Raw genomic sequence first — 15,635 nt, 5'->3', positions numbered from 1 at the left:
AGGCAGGGAGCAGGTGGAAGCCAATTAAGCTAATTGGGCCAGGCACCAATCATTGGTGCACTGGCCCTTTAAGTCTCAGAGAGCTGGCGCGCGCGCGCCCTAGAGAGCGGAGCCGCGCGCGCCAGCACATGACAGCAGGGGACCGGGACGGGTAAGTGACCTGGGATGCGATTCGCGAGCGGGCGCGTCCCGCTGTGCGAATCGCATCCCCAACGGCCAAGACAGTGCAGCGCTCCCGGTCAGCGGGACTGACCGGGGCGCTGCAGGGAGAAAGACGCCGTGAGCGCTCCGGGGAGGAGCGGGGACCCGGAGCGCTAGGCGTAACAGTACCCCCCCCCTTAGGTCTCCCCTTCTCTTTGTCCGGTAACTGCCTCCCCTGGGATGAGGACACCGGGAAAGAATGGAGGGTTTCCTCAACGGCAGGCAGTACAGCAGGAGTGGGAATGGGGAGGGAGGGCAGAGGGCGAGGCCTGGCACGGGGCAGTGTGACACCAGGACGGGGGCCATGGGGAGGCACAGAGGCTTGCCTGACGGGACTGGGAGGGGGGGAGAGGCACTTCCTGTGGCAGGCAGAGTCCCAGTTCCTGATCTCCCCGGTGGTCCAATCAATGGTGGGGGAATGAAGCCGGAGCCAAGGCAGACCGAGGAGGACCTCAGAGGTACAGTTGGGGAGAATGAAGAACTCAATCCTTTCGTGGTGGGGTCCGATAGACATCAGGAGGGGTTCTGTGCGGTAACGCACGGTGCAGTCCAATCTGGCTCCGTTGACCGCGGAAATGTAGAGCGGTTTGACGAGACGGGTCACCGGGATGCTGAATTTATTAACAAAGGACTCCAAAATAAAATTTTCAGAGGCACCGGAGTCCAAGCAGGCCACGGCTGAGAGGGAGGAGTTGGCTGAAGAAGAAAACCGCACGGGTACCGTGAGACGTGGAGGAGCAGACTTGGAACCAAGAGACGCCACACCCACGTGAGCTGGGTGCGTGCGTGCGTTTCCCAGGCGTGGAGGACGGATAGGGCAATCCACCAAGAAATGCTCGGTACTGGCACAGTAAAGACAGAGATTTTCTTCCCTACGGCGATTCCTCTCTTCCTGGGTCAGGCGAGACTTATCCACTTGCATGGCCTCCTCGGCGGGAGGCCCAGGCGTAGATTGCAACGGATACTGTGGGAGAGGTGCCCAGAGATCTAAGTCTTTTTCCTGGCGGAGCTCTTGGTGTCGCTCAGAAAAACGCATGTCAATGCGGGTAGCTAGATGGATGAGTTCTTGCAGATTGGCAGGAATCTCTCGTGCGGCCAGCACATCCTTGATGCGACTGGATAGGCCTTTTTTAAAGGTCGCGCAGAGAGCCTCATTATTCCAGGATAGTTCAGAAGCAAAAGTACGGAATTGTATGGCGTACTCGCCAACGGAAGAATTACCCTGGACCAGGTTCAACAGAGCAGTCTCGGCAGAAGAAGCTCGGGCTGGCTCCTCGAAGACACTCCGGAGTTCAGCGAAGAAGGCCTGGACTGTGGCTGTGGCAGGATCATTGCGGTCCCAGAGCGGTGTGGCCCAAGACAAGGCCTTTCCTGAAAGAAGGCTTACTACGAACGCCACCTTAGACCGTTCTGAAGGAAACAAGTCCGACAACATCTCCATATGCAGGGAACACTGAGACAAAAATCCACGGCAGAGTTTAGAGTCCCCATCATATTTGTCCGGCAGGGACAAGCGGAGGTTAGGAGCGGCCACTCGCTGCGGAGGAGGTGCAGGAGCTGGCGGAGGAGATGGTTGCTGCTGTAGCAGAGGCAGAAGTTGCTGTAACATGGCGGTCAACTGCGACAGCTGCTGTCCTTGTTGGGCAATCTGCTGCGATTGCTGAGCGACCACCGTGGGAAGATCAGCGAGACTTGGCAGCGGCACCTCAGCGGGATCGATGGCCGGATCTACTGTCACGATTCGGCTTCCAGGTAGTGGATCCTCTGTGTCAGCGAGGGATTGGCGTGGACCGTGCTAGTGGACCGGTTCTAAGAGGCTACTGGTTTTCACCAGAGCCCGCCGCAAAGCGGGATGGTCTTGCTGCGGCAGTAGCAACCAGGTCGTATCCACTAGCAACGGCTCTACCTCGCTGACTGCTGAGAAGGCGTGGGACAGAAGGACTAGGCAGAGGCAAGGTCAGACGTAGCAGAAGGTCGGGGGCAGGCGGCAAGGTTCGTAGTCAGGATGGGTAGCAGAAGTTCAGGTACACAGGCTTTGGACACACTAAACGCTTTCACTGGCACAAGGCAACAAGATCCGGCAAGGGAGTGCATGGGAGGAGGTCAGATAAAGGCAGGGAGCAGGTGGAAGCCAATTAAGCTAATTGGGCCAGGCACCAATCATTGGTGCACTGGCCCTTTAAGTCTCAGAGAGCTGGCGCGCGCGCGCCCTAGAGAGCGGAGCCGCGCGCGCCAGCACATGACAGCAGGGGACCGGGACGGGTAAGTGACCTGGGATGCGATTCGCGAGCGGGCGCGTCCCGCTGTGCGAATCGCATCCCCAACGGCCAAGACAGTGCAGCGCTCCCGGTCAGCGGGACTGACCGGGGCGCTGCAGGGAGAAAGACGCCGTGAGCGCTCCGGGGAGGAGCGGGGACCCGGAGCGCTAGGCGTAACAAAATGCTTAAATAAAGCAAACTAATCCTATACTCTCCAATTAAATACCGTAGCTATTAACCTCATGTTACCTATGGTCTTAAATGGTAACTCTCATTAAAACAAATTTTTGCTATTGCACTCCTTATGGTAAATAAGAAATATTTGTAATATACTTTGTTTAAAAAAAATTAAGTTTTCTATGTTTTATTTGTGCTTAAAAAAAGCTCAAGAGCACATTTTCCCCAATCTCATACACAGACTTTGGACCAAAGCCCAAACACAGGAAGTGCAGCCTGGAGTGCTGAGGGGAGTGTGTCCAGCTTCATCCAATCATAGCTCCTCTCACACTTAACTGCCATATGCTGTTGGTTGGACACACCCCCCTTAGCACTCCAGGCTGCACTTCCTGTGTTTGGGCTTCGGTCCAAAGTCTGTGTATGAGATGGGGAAAATGTGCTCTTGAGCTTTTTTTAAGCACAAATAAAACATAGAAACTTCAAAGTATATTAGAAATCTTTTTTATTTACCATAAGGAGTGCAATAGCAAAAATTAGTTTTAATGAGCGTTACAATTTAATGTTTCAACATTTTGAATACAAACAAAAAAGAATAGTTCTGACGGGATCTCTTCCCAACATTTTAGTCTGGTTTTAGTCAGTTTACTAATATGTCTATAGATTTTAGTTATAGTTTTAGTCATCATAACTTTGTTTTTATTTTAAGTATAATTATAATCACTGAAAAAGTGTTGTAGACTAAAACTAAAATGAACACTGATGTGTACTGTATAAATCAGGCCCAAGCATAGTGCCTGCCTGTTAAGTGCTTAAGGTAACCATTTCCTTGCTGTCCTGTAGTAACCCCTTTTCCCTTGCCATACTATCTATAGTAGTGTACTGTGTAAATCATCAGCCAAATACAGCAAAAGCTTGCCTAGTGCACTAAGCATAGTTCAACAGCACTGTGTAATTACTTAGCAGAGAGGAATGTGTTAAGTGTTTTGCCTTCAGATACTTAGGCTTTTTCACATTTTGTTATGTTGACACCTTATGTTAAAATAAAAAAATCATCTTTTTCCTCATCAATCTGCACCCAAGAATATTAGAAATTTTCACAAATTTGTTGAAAACAAAGGTTTTGCATGGACATAAGTATGTAATTGTTAATACTGTTCAGTGCTATGTATAGGACATATCACTGATCAGTATTATCGGTGATCTTCTGCTCGATCTCAGACCAGAGCAGAAGACCCCGGGAGACGGCCGCAGCCAGGTGAGGGAACCTCCGGCCGCCATGCTGGATGATCGGATCGCCGCAGCAGCGCTGCAGGCGATTCGATCATCCATTCAAAGTACCGCACTGCCGCAGATGCTGTGATCTGTATTGATCACGGCATCTGAGGGGTTAATGGCGGACATCCGCGCTATCGCAGATGTCCGCCATTACGGCGGGTCCCTGGCTCATAGCAGCTGGGACCTGTCGCGCATGACGCGAGCACTGCTCCGGTGCTCTCAATCATGGCGGCGCGTAAATGTATGTCATGGTGCGTTAAGTACCACGTCACCATGACGTACTTTTACGTCCATTGTCGTTAAGGGGTTAACTAAGTACTGAGTAAAGAGTCTGAATACTGGTCAATGCAATATTTTTTTTCCCCTTGTATATAGGGTATTGAGTGCAAAATGATGGGGGAAAATGTCACTTCTATTTTTCTGGTAGCACAAGGCAGCATATAGTGGCGTAGCTATAAAAGTCACAGCCCCCCTGCCACTGAATGATTTGCTACATCGCTGGGTCACACAGTCCCATCAACGCAGCCATGGTTGAAGGAACCGGGGGACACACATCCCTCCCCCAGTTGTGCACACATCTGCCTACCCCCGCCACTGCTGCCATTTTGAACTGTCTGGGCATGCTGGAAGTTGTAGTTTTTCAACAGCTTGAGGCACCCTGGTTGTGAAACACTGTATTGCTTATATTGGGCTGGAGCTTTCTGACTGTCTTCCTGTCTACCTACCTTACTGTCTTACTACCTAGATACCTACAGCCATGGCCGTAAATGTTGGCACCCCTGAAAAAGTATTTCTCACAGAAAAGGATTGCAGTAACACATGTTTTGCTATACACATGTTTATTCCCTTTGTGTGTGTATTGGAACTAAACCAGAAAAGGTAGGAAAAAAAGCAAATTGGACATAATGTCACACCAAACTCCAAAAATGGGCTGGACAAAATTATTGACACCCTCAACTTAATATTTGGTTGCACACCCTTTGGAAAAAATAACTGAAATCAGTCACTTCCTATAACCACCAATAAGCTTCTTACACCTCTCAGCCGGAATGTTGGACCACTCTTCCTTTGCAAACTGCTCCAGGTCTCTCTTTTCCCAACAGCAATTTTAAGATCTCTTCACAGGTGTTCAATGGGATTTAGATCTGGACTCATTGCTGGCCACTTCAGAACTCTCCAGCGCTTTGTTGCCATCCATTTCTGGGTGCTTTTTTGAAATGTTTGGGGTCATTGTCCTGCTGGAAGACCCAAGATCTTGGACGCAAACCCAGCTTTCTGACACTGGGCTGTACAGTGCAACCCAAAATCCCTTGGTAATCCTCAGATTTCATGATGCCTTGCAAACATTCAAGGCACCCAGTGCCAGAGGCAGCAAAACAACCCCAAAACATCATTGACTCTCCACCATATTTTGCTGTAGGTACTGTGTTCTTTTCTTTGTAGGCCTCATTCCATTTTCACTAAACACTAGAACGATGTGCTTTCCCAAAAAGCTCTATCTTGGTCTCATCTGTCCACAAGACACTTTCCCAGAAAGATTTTGGCTTACTCAAGTACATTTTGGCAAAATGTAGTCTTGCTTTTTTATGTCTCTGTGTCAGCAGTGAGGTCCTCGTGGGTCTCCTGCCATAGCGTTTCATTTCATTTAAATGTCGACAGATAGTTTGCGCTGACACTGATGCTCCCTGAGCATGCAGGACAGCTTGAATATCTTTGGAACTTGTTTGGGGCTGCTTACCCACCATTCGGACTATCCTGCGTTGACACCTTTCATCAATTTTTCTATTCTGTCCACGCCCAGGGAGATTAGCTACAGTGCCAGGGGTTGCAAACTTCTTTCTTGATAATGTTGCGCACTGTGGACAAAGGCAAATCTAGACCTCTGGAAATGGACTTGTAACCTTGAGATTGTTGATATCTTTCCACAATTTTGGTTCTCTAGTCCTCAGACAGTTCTCTTCTCCTCTTTCTGTTGTCCATGCTTAGTGTGGCACACACAGACACACAATGCAAAGACTAAGTGAACTTCTCTCCTTTTTATCTGCTCTCAGGTGTGATTTTTATATTGCCCACACCTGTTACTTGCCCAAGGTGAGTGTAAAGGAGCATCACATGCTTGAAACAATCCTCTTTTTTCCACAATTTTGAAAGGGTGCCAATAATTTTGTCCAGACCATTTTTGGAGTTTGGTGTGTCATTATGTCCAATTTGCCTTTTTTCCTCCCTTTTTTGGTTTAGTTCCAATACACACAAAGGGAATAAACATGTGTATAGCAAAACATGTGTTACTGCAATCCTTTTCTGTGAGAAATACTTCATTTTCTTGAAAAATTTCAGGGGTGCCAACATTTACGACCATGACTGTACCTGATTACATACCTATGTGGCAACCTAGCTACCTATCTCCCTGGCTATCTAGCTACCTACCTATATGTCATAATGCTTACCTATCTAGCTACATACCTTACTACCTACCTACCTGGCTATCTGTCTACCAAACTATCTGGCAACCTAGCTCCCTATCTATCTAGCTATCTACCTACCTATCTTCCTACCTTACTACCTACATACCTGGCTATTTATCTATCTACCTACCTGGCTATCTAGATACTTACCTATATGTCTTCATGCCTACCTATCTAGCTACCTACCTGGCTATCTATCTACCAAAGTACCTGGCAACCTAGATACCTACATGGCTATCTATCTATCTAACTACCTGGCAACCTAACTGCTTACCTACTTGGCTGTCTTCCTACCTATTCGACTACCTACCTACCTGGCTAGCCATCTACCACACTACCTGGCTAGCAATCTACCTAGCTACTTTACTACTTGGCTACCAACCTAGCCACCTGCAGTGGGGCAAAAAAGTATTTAGTCAGCCACCAATTGTGCAAGTTCTGCCACTTAAAAAGATGAGAGAGGCCTGTAATTTTCATCTTAGGTATACCTCAACTATAAGAGACATAATGAGAAAAAAAAAAATTTTTAAAGAATTTATTTGCAAATTATGGTGGAAAATAAGTATTTGATCACCTACAAACAAGCAAGATTTCTGGCTCTCACAGACCTGTAACTTCTTTAAGAGTCTCCTCTGTCCTCCACTTGTTACCTGTATTAACGGCACCTGTTTGAACTTGTTATCAGTATAAAAGACATCTGTCCACAACCTCAAACAGTCACACTCCAAACTCCACTATGGCCAAGACCAAAGAGCTGTCGCAAGACAGCAGACACAAAATTGTAGATCTGCACCAGGCTGGGAAGACTGAATCTGCAATAGACAAGTACCGTATATACTCGAGTATAAGCCGACCCGAGTATAAGCCGAGACCCCTAATTTCAACCCAAAATCCCAGGAAAAGTTATTGACTCGAGTATAAGCCTAGGGTGGGAAATACCTCATCCCCCCCTGTCATCATCCAGACCCCTCATTAACATCCTCATCATCATCCCCTTGTCATCATCCCACACATCCCCCCTTCATCATCCCCTTGTCATCATCCCACACATCCCCCCTTCATCATCCCCTTGTCATCATCCCACACATCCCCCCTTCATCATCCCCTTATCATCCCGCACATCCCCCCTTCATCATCCCCTTATCATCCCACACATCCCCCCTTCATCATCCCCTTATCATCCCCTTATCATCCCACACATCCCCCCTTCATCATCCCCTTATCATCCCACACATCCCCCCTTCATCATCCCCTTGTAATCATCCCACACCCCCCCTTCATCATCCCCACCCCCCTTCATCATCCCCACACCCCCCCTTCATCATCCTCTTCTCATCATTCGCCCTCAGTGGTCTTCCAACTGCGGACCTCCAGAGGTTTCAAAACTACAACTCCCAGCAAGCCCGGGCAGCCATCGGCTGTCCGGGCTTGCTGGGAGTTGTAGTTTTGAAACCTCCGGAGGTCCGCAGGTTGAAGACCACTGCGGCCTTCAACATCATCCAGCCCCCCTTTCACCCCCTTTAGTTCTGAGTACTCACCTCCGCTCGGCGCTGGTCCGGTCCTGCAGGGCTGTCCGGTGAGGAGGTGGTCCGGGCTGCTATCTTCACCGGGGGCGCCTCTTCTCCGCGCTTCCGGCCCGGAATAGAGGCGTTGCCTTGACAATGACGCAGAAGTACGTTGGCAATGAACGCACCTCTGCGTCGTTGTCACGGCAACGTGACTATTCTGAGGCCGGGCCCGAGGCGCTTAGAAGAGGCCTCCCCGGTGAAGATAGCAGCCCGGAACCACTATCCCACCGGACCACCTCCTCTCCGGACAGTCCTGCAGGACCGGACCAGCGCCGAGCGGAGGTGAGTACTCAGAACTAAAGGGGGTGAGAGGGGGCTGGATGATGTTGAAGGCCGCAGTGGTCTTCAACCTGCGGACCTCCGGAGGTTTCAAAACTACAACTCCCAGCAAGCCCGGACAGCCGATGGCTGCCCGGGCTTGCTGGGAGTTGTAGTTTTGAAACCTCTGGAGGTCCGCAGGTTGAAGACCACTGCGGGTGGGGGAGTTCACTCGAGTATAAGCCGAGGGGGGTGTTTTCAGCACGAAAAATCGTGCTGAAAAACTCGGCTTATACTCGAGTATATACGGTAGCTTGGTGTGGAATCAACTGTGGGAGCAATAATTAGAAACTAGAAGACGTACAAGACCACTGATAATGTCCCTCGATCTGGGGCTCCACGCAAGATCTCACCCCGTGGTGTCAAAATGATCACAAGAACGATGAGCAAAAATCCCAGAACCACACAGGGGGACCTAGTGAATGACATGCAGAGAGATGGGACCAAAGTAACAAAGGCTACCATCAGTAACACACTACGCCGCCAGGGACTCAAATCATGCAGTGCCAGATGTGTCCCCCTGCTCATGCCAGTACATGTCCAGGCCCGTCTGAAGTTTGCTAGAGAGCATTTGGATGATCCTGAAGAGAATTGGGAGAATGTCATTTGGTCAGATGAAACCAAAGTAGTACTTTTTGGTAAAAACTCAACTCGTCGTGTTTGGAGGAGAAAGAATGCTGAGTTACATCCAAGGAACACCAAACCTACTGTGAAGCATGGGGGTGAAAACATCATGTTTTGGGGCTCATTTTCAGCAAAAGCGCCAGGACGACTGATTTGTGTAAAGGAAAGAATGAATGGGGCCATGTGTCGTGAGATTTTGAGTGAAAACCTCTTTACATCAGCAAGGGCATTGAAAATGAAACGTGGCTGGGTCTTTCAGCATGACAATGATCCCAAACACACTGCCCAGGCAATGAAGAAGTGGCTCCGTAAGAAGCATTTCAAGGTCCTGGAGTGGTCTAGCCAGTCTCCAGATCTCAACCCCATAGAAAATCTTTGGAGGGAGTTGAAAGTCTGTGTTGCCCAGTGACAGCCCCAAAACATCACTGCTCTAGAGGAGCTCTGCTTGGAGGAATGGGCCAAAAAAACCAGCAACTGTATGTGAAAACATTGTGAAGACTTACAGAGAATGTTTGACCTATTCCTATGCCTATGATGAAAATTACAGGCCTCTTTAATCTTTTTTTAGTGGGGGAACTTGTACAATTGGTTGCTGACTAGATACTTTGTCCTGGGGGGCACAGGACTCTATTTAAAGTACAGTATGTGACAGGCTTGTGTCAACTATTTTCTCAACATATTGGATGAAGATCTGCTGACAAAGTGAGGAGCCAATGATATCAGCCTCTGCAGAAGAAAGTCACAGTGGTCTGGACCAGATAAAGAAGAGAAAAGACTTCAAAGAAGATTGAGGGAGTCACTAATATCATTGTGTATTCTTCCGATTGTGTCCCATCAGTGCTGTAGTCACTAATACCTTTGTGTGACTGGGGTCGGGGGTCATCAGGTAGGGGGCCCAGAGCAATATTTTGCACCGGGGCCCTGTGGTAATTCAAATCATTTAATTTAAATGATTTCAAATACATTTTTTTATTACAATTTATATTTTATTTAATGTATTATTTTTATTAACATTTTAAAATTTTATAAAACTTTTCTTAATTTTTAATTTTTTTTTGTTAAATTTCATTTAATATTTTTATTTAACTGTTTATTCAATTTTGGCAGATGGAAGTTGCGGTGCCCTAGATGGTGTAGGTGCTGGAAACCAGAAAGGGAGATAAGAAGGTGCAAATGGTCTGTACTTAGAATGGCAGGATATAAATGGTACAAACAGTTCTTTCATACTACCAACTGATGGCCAGGGAAATGGCTACCCATGTGCATGCAGAGGAGAGGTGCTGCTACAGTGTGTCACAAATGCATCATTTGTGGGACATATTTTTTGTACATTGCTTCTGATATTAAAAGAAATGCACCCTATTTTTTATTGAGCTGCTCGGCCCATGTTTGGAAATACCCCCGCTTAGGCCATATTTGGTTCATTGGCCGCATGGTAGGACCCAGAAGGGGAGGAGCGCCATTTGGCATCATTTTAGGCCGAATGCATTATAGGCTGCACTTCATGCCTGCAAAGGGTTTTAGCTGCCAGAACCATACAGAACCCCCACTAGTGACCACATTTTGGAAACTACACCCCCTAAAGTATTCACCTAGACCAAAAGTGAGTACTTTCAGTCCTTTTTGTGTGGCTGGAATGGTTACAAAATCAGTAGAAAAATGTAAATTTTCTTTTTTTTTTTTTTTTTCACAAATGCATCATTTGTGGGACATATTTTTTGTACATTGCATCTGAAAAGTAGAAAATGCTTCCCATATTTTATTACACTGTTCGTCCCGTGTTCGGTAATACCCCCGCTTAGCCCATATTTGGTTGCATGGCCACATGGTGGGACCCAGAAGGAGAGGAGCCCCATTTGGCTTTCAGGATATCATACAAATTATAGGCCGCACTTCATCTTGCAAAGCATTCTAGCTGTCAGAACAATACTGCACCCCCAGAAGTGACCCCATTTTGGAAACTACGCCCCCTAAAGTATTCACCTAAGGCAAAAGTGAGTACGTTGAGCCCTTATTGTGTGGCTAGAATTATTTTTAAAGTCAGTGGAAAAAAATAGCAATTAGCTTTTTTCCCCACAAATTATTTATGGGACATCATTTTGGTAAGTTGCTTTTGAAATGGAGGAAATGCGCCCATATTTTGTCACGCTGTTCGTCCCGGGCTGGGCAGTACCCCTACTTAGTCCATATCTGGATGCCTCACTGCCTGGTAGGACCAAGAAGGAGAGGAGCCCCCTTTGGCTTTCAGGGCATCATTATATGAATTATAGACCCTACCCCATGCCTGCAAAGGATCAGAGCTGTCAGAACAATACCGCACACCTACAAGTGTATTGGCTGGACCAGGGACCGCTCTGATCGGTCCTTGGTAGGCTAGCATTGACGCGCGGCTGTCTGTGACAGTTACAGTTCCTAAAGGATATATCTGTCATGTTGTGGGAATAAGTACCCACTCATGGCGAATATATCCATCACTGGGCGTTAGAAAAAAAAACTTGAAAAATGGTTTATATGTTTGAAGGGGGGGGGGGGGCTGGGTGATAGTCCTCATTCATACTGCATTTCTGCAGTATAGGTGTCTGTTGTCATGTCAAAAAGGAATGCCAATGTATACTGTAGCAGTCTCATTCAGAAATGAATGGAGCTGCTACAGTATACGTCAGCATCACTTTTCTTGACATGATGCTGACGAATACCTCTAACATACTGCTAAAACGCAGTATGAACGGGGGCAGTGTAGGGTCAAATAGAGCGCATCCGCAGCATATTTCACAACGCGTATGCCCCCGACAGTCACAAGGGCGAGATCACTGCTGCGGCTGGGTAGCTCAGTGTGTCCGCTCATGACTGCCGGTGGGAAATCCGCCTCTATGAGTGGACACACAAAGCTACCCAGCTGCAGCAGGGGGCTCATTATTGTGACTGCTGGCGGGCATCCGCAGCATGTAATATGCTGCGGATGTGCACCGTGTGATCCTACACATTATGCATTTTTATTTTTCATTATATTTATTTTTATTTTTTATATATTTTTTTTTACACTTTAAAAAAAAAAAATTACACTTTTTTTTTATTACACTTATTGGCCCAGATTTATCAAAGAATGTCTACGGTAGAGCTGTTTTACCATGTTTATTTGAGTGGTGGGTTTGAGTAGTGTGCATCTTATTTATCAAGAAGGTGCAGCAGGATGATGAAGCTGCTCTGCTGTGGTGGGAAAAGCTCTACCACATGCACTTATTTTAGACGCTTGTGAGGGAGGGAAGTAGACACTTTCCCGGGTCCTGAATTTGGCAGGTTAGGTGTTTTTACTTAATCTCACAGAGCTGCCTTTTAGTTGCATTTTAGAGGCTACAATCAAATTTGATTGTAGTGTCTGAGGGGTTTAACCCCTTAAGGACTCAGGGTTTTTCCATTTTTTCATTTGACATTTTTCCTCCTTACCTTTAAAAAATCATAACTCTTTCAGTTTTTCACCTAAAATTCTATGTGACCGCTTATTTTTTGCGCCAACAATTCTACTTTGTAATGACATCGGTCATTTTACTCACAAATGTACAGCGAAACGGGAAAAAAATCATTGTGCGACAAAATTTAAGAAAAAACACTAGTTTGTCACTTTTGGGGGCTTCCATTTTTACACAGTACATTTTTCGGTAAAAATGACACCTTATCTTTATTCTGTAGGTTCATACAGTTAAAATGATATCCTACTTGTATACTTTTGATTTTGTTGTACTTCTGAAAAAAATCATAACTAGAAGCAGTAAAATTTATATGTTAAAAATTGTCATTTTCTGACCCCTATAACTTTTTTATTTTTATGGGTACAGGACGGTGTGAGGGCTCATTTTTTTGCACCGTGATCTGAAGTTTTCATTGGTACCATTTTTGTATTGATCGAACTTTTTGATCACTTTTTATTCATTTTTTTATGGTTTGAAATGTGACCAAAAATACGCTATTTTGGACTTTGGAATTTTTTTGCGCTTACACCATTGACCGTGTGGTTTATTTAATGATATAGTTTTTAGTTCGGAGATCTACGCATGCGGCGATACCACATATGTTTATATTTATTTACATGTTAAATTTTTTACTATGGGAAAGGGGGGTGTTTTGAACTTTTGTTCAGGAAAGGGTTAATACATATTTTTTAACTTTTTTTACACTGTTTTTTTTGCAGTGTTATAGCCCTCATAGAGGGCTATAGCACTGCACACTTTGATTCATTGCACAGATCCCTGCCATGGGTTACCATGGCAGCGATCAGTGTTATCGGCACTTGACTGCTCCTGCCTGGATCTCAGGCACGGAGCAGCCATTCAGGGATCGGATGCCGAGGAGGCAGGTAAGAGCCCTCCCGGTGTCCTGCTCGCTGTTCGGGATGCCGAGATTTCACCGCGGCGGTCCCGAACAGCCCGACTGACTAGCCGGGATAGTTTCACTTTCACTTTAGAAGCAGATTTGACCGTTGTTTCTAAAGGGTTAATACCGCACATTGCCGCGATCGGCGATGTGTGGTATTAGCCGTGGGTCCCGGCCGTTGATGAGCGCTGGGACCGACGCGGTATGATGCGGGATCACGGCGCGACCCCGCTTCATATCGCGGGAGCCGGCGCAGAACGTAAATATATGTCCTGCGTCGTTAAGGGGTTAAGCCGGGCATCACTGTTATCGGTGATGTCTGGCATTAGAGATGGGTCCTGGTGACAGCCACCAGGACCACCCAGCTATGACCCACGTTCAGCTCCTGAGCACGTGTCCTCTTTAACAAGAGGTTAAAGATTGAATTGTGGAAGGTAGAAATGATTCTCACCCCTACTGGTAGGTGGTGTAGCTTTGCGCCTAAAAAAGTACCTTTGCGCACAAAATAGCGACTTTTGACAAAAGTTGCAAAAGATAAATACGTGACCACTGCATGGTCAAAAAGAAAAAGTTCTACGGGTAGGCAAAAAGATTAAAACTGTCTATATCAAAATGTCACACAGTCAGAGGCTATATGCACAGCAGAGGTGAGTTATCATGTTAGGGTCCCATCCGATATGAGGCCACCTCCGCGTGGTGGATGGGGGGACACATTTTGATCAAAAAGTGCGCTGAGAGCCTCCATTTTTTGACCTAGAGTGCTGTTGCAACTTTCTTGTTTGTACATTTTGTATTTGCCACAGCAGCGGGCACCTGTGTATTAGGTTGTTGTGCTGGCTATTTTTCCTTTTGTTTTTACTTTGTAAATTGGGGGGTGTGGCACCCTCTTTAGCCGTGCACCCCACCCCTCTCAGACTGGAGGTGGTTTAGTCAATGGTTGATCCAACATGTCACACAGTCAGAGGCTATATGCACAGCAGAGGTGAGTTATCATGTTAGGGTCCCATCCGATATGAGGCCACCTCCGCGTGGTGGATGGGGGGACACATTTTGATCAAAAAGTGCGCTGAGAGCCTCCATTTTTTGACCTAGAGTGCTGTTGCAACTTTCTTGTTTGTACATTTTGTATTTGCCACAGCAGCGGGCACCTGTGTATTAGGTTGTTGTGCTGGCTATTTTTCCTTTTGTTTTTACTTTGTAAATTGGGGGGTGTGGCACCCTCTTTAGCCGTGCACCCCACCCCTCTCAGACTGGAGGTGGTTTAGTCAATGGTTGATCCAACATGTCACACAGTCAGAGGCTATATGCACAGCAGAGGTGAGTTATCATGTTAGGGTCCCATCCGATATGAGGCCACCTCCGCGTGGTGGATGGGGGGACACATTTTGATCAAAAAGTGCGCTGAGAGCCTCCATTTTTTGACCTAGAGTGCTGTTGCAACTTTCTTGTTTGTACATTTTGTATTTGCCACAGCAGCGGGCACCTGTGTATTAGGTTGTTGTGCTGGCTATTTTTCCTTTTGTTTTTACTTTGTAAATTGGGGGGTGTGGCACCCTCTTTAGCCGTGCACCCCACCCCTCTCAGACTGGAGGTGGTTTAGTCAATGGTTGATCCAACATGTCACACAGTCAGAGGCTATATGCACAGCAGAGGTGAGTTATCATGTTAGGGTCCCATCCGATATGAGGCCACCTCCGCGTGGTGGATGGGGGGACACATTTTGATCAAAAAGTGCGCTGAGAGCCTCCATTTTTTGACCTAGAGTGCTGTTGCAACTTTCTTGTTTGTACATTTTGTATTTGCCACAGCAGCGGGCACCTGTGTATTAGGTTGTTGTGCTGGCTATTTTTCCTTTTGTTTTTACTTTGTAAATTGGGGGGTGTGGCACCCTCTTTAGCCGTGCACCCCACCCCTCTCAGACTGGAGGTGGTTTAGTCAATGGTTGATCCAACATGTCACACAGTCAGAGGCTATATGCACAGCAGAGGTGAGTTATCATGTTAGGGTCCCATCCGATATGAGGCCACCTCCGCGTGGTGGATGGGGGGACACATTTTGATCAAAAAGTGCGCTGAGAGCCTCCATTTTTTGACCTAGAGTGCTGTTGCAACTTTCTTGTTTGTACATTTTGTATTTGCCACAGCAGCGGGCACCTGTGTATTAGGTTGTTGTGCTGGCTATTTTTCCTTTTGTTTTTACTTTGTAAATTGGGGGGTGTGGCACCCTCTTTAGCCATGCACCCCACCCCTCTCAGACTGGAGGTGGTTTAGTCAATGGTTGATCCAACATGTCACACAGTCAGAGGCTATATGCACAGCAGAGGTGAGTTATCATGTTAGGGTCCCATCCGATATGAGGCCACCTCCGCGTGGTGGATGGGG

The sequence above is a fragment of the Hyla sarda genome, chromosome 5 (assembly GCF_029499605.1).
Source record: "Hyla sarda isolate aHylSar1 chromosome 5, aHylSar1.hap1, whole genome shotgun sequence".
Classification (NCBI taxonomy): domain Eukaryota; kingdom Metazoa; phylum Chordata; class Amphibia; order Anura; family Hylidae; genus Hyla; species Hyla sarda.
Note: the sequence above shows the minus strand (reverse complement) of the source record.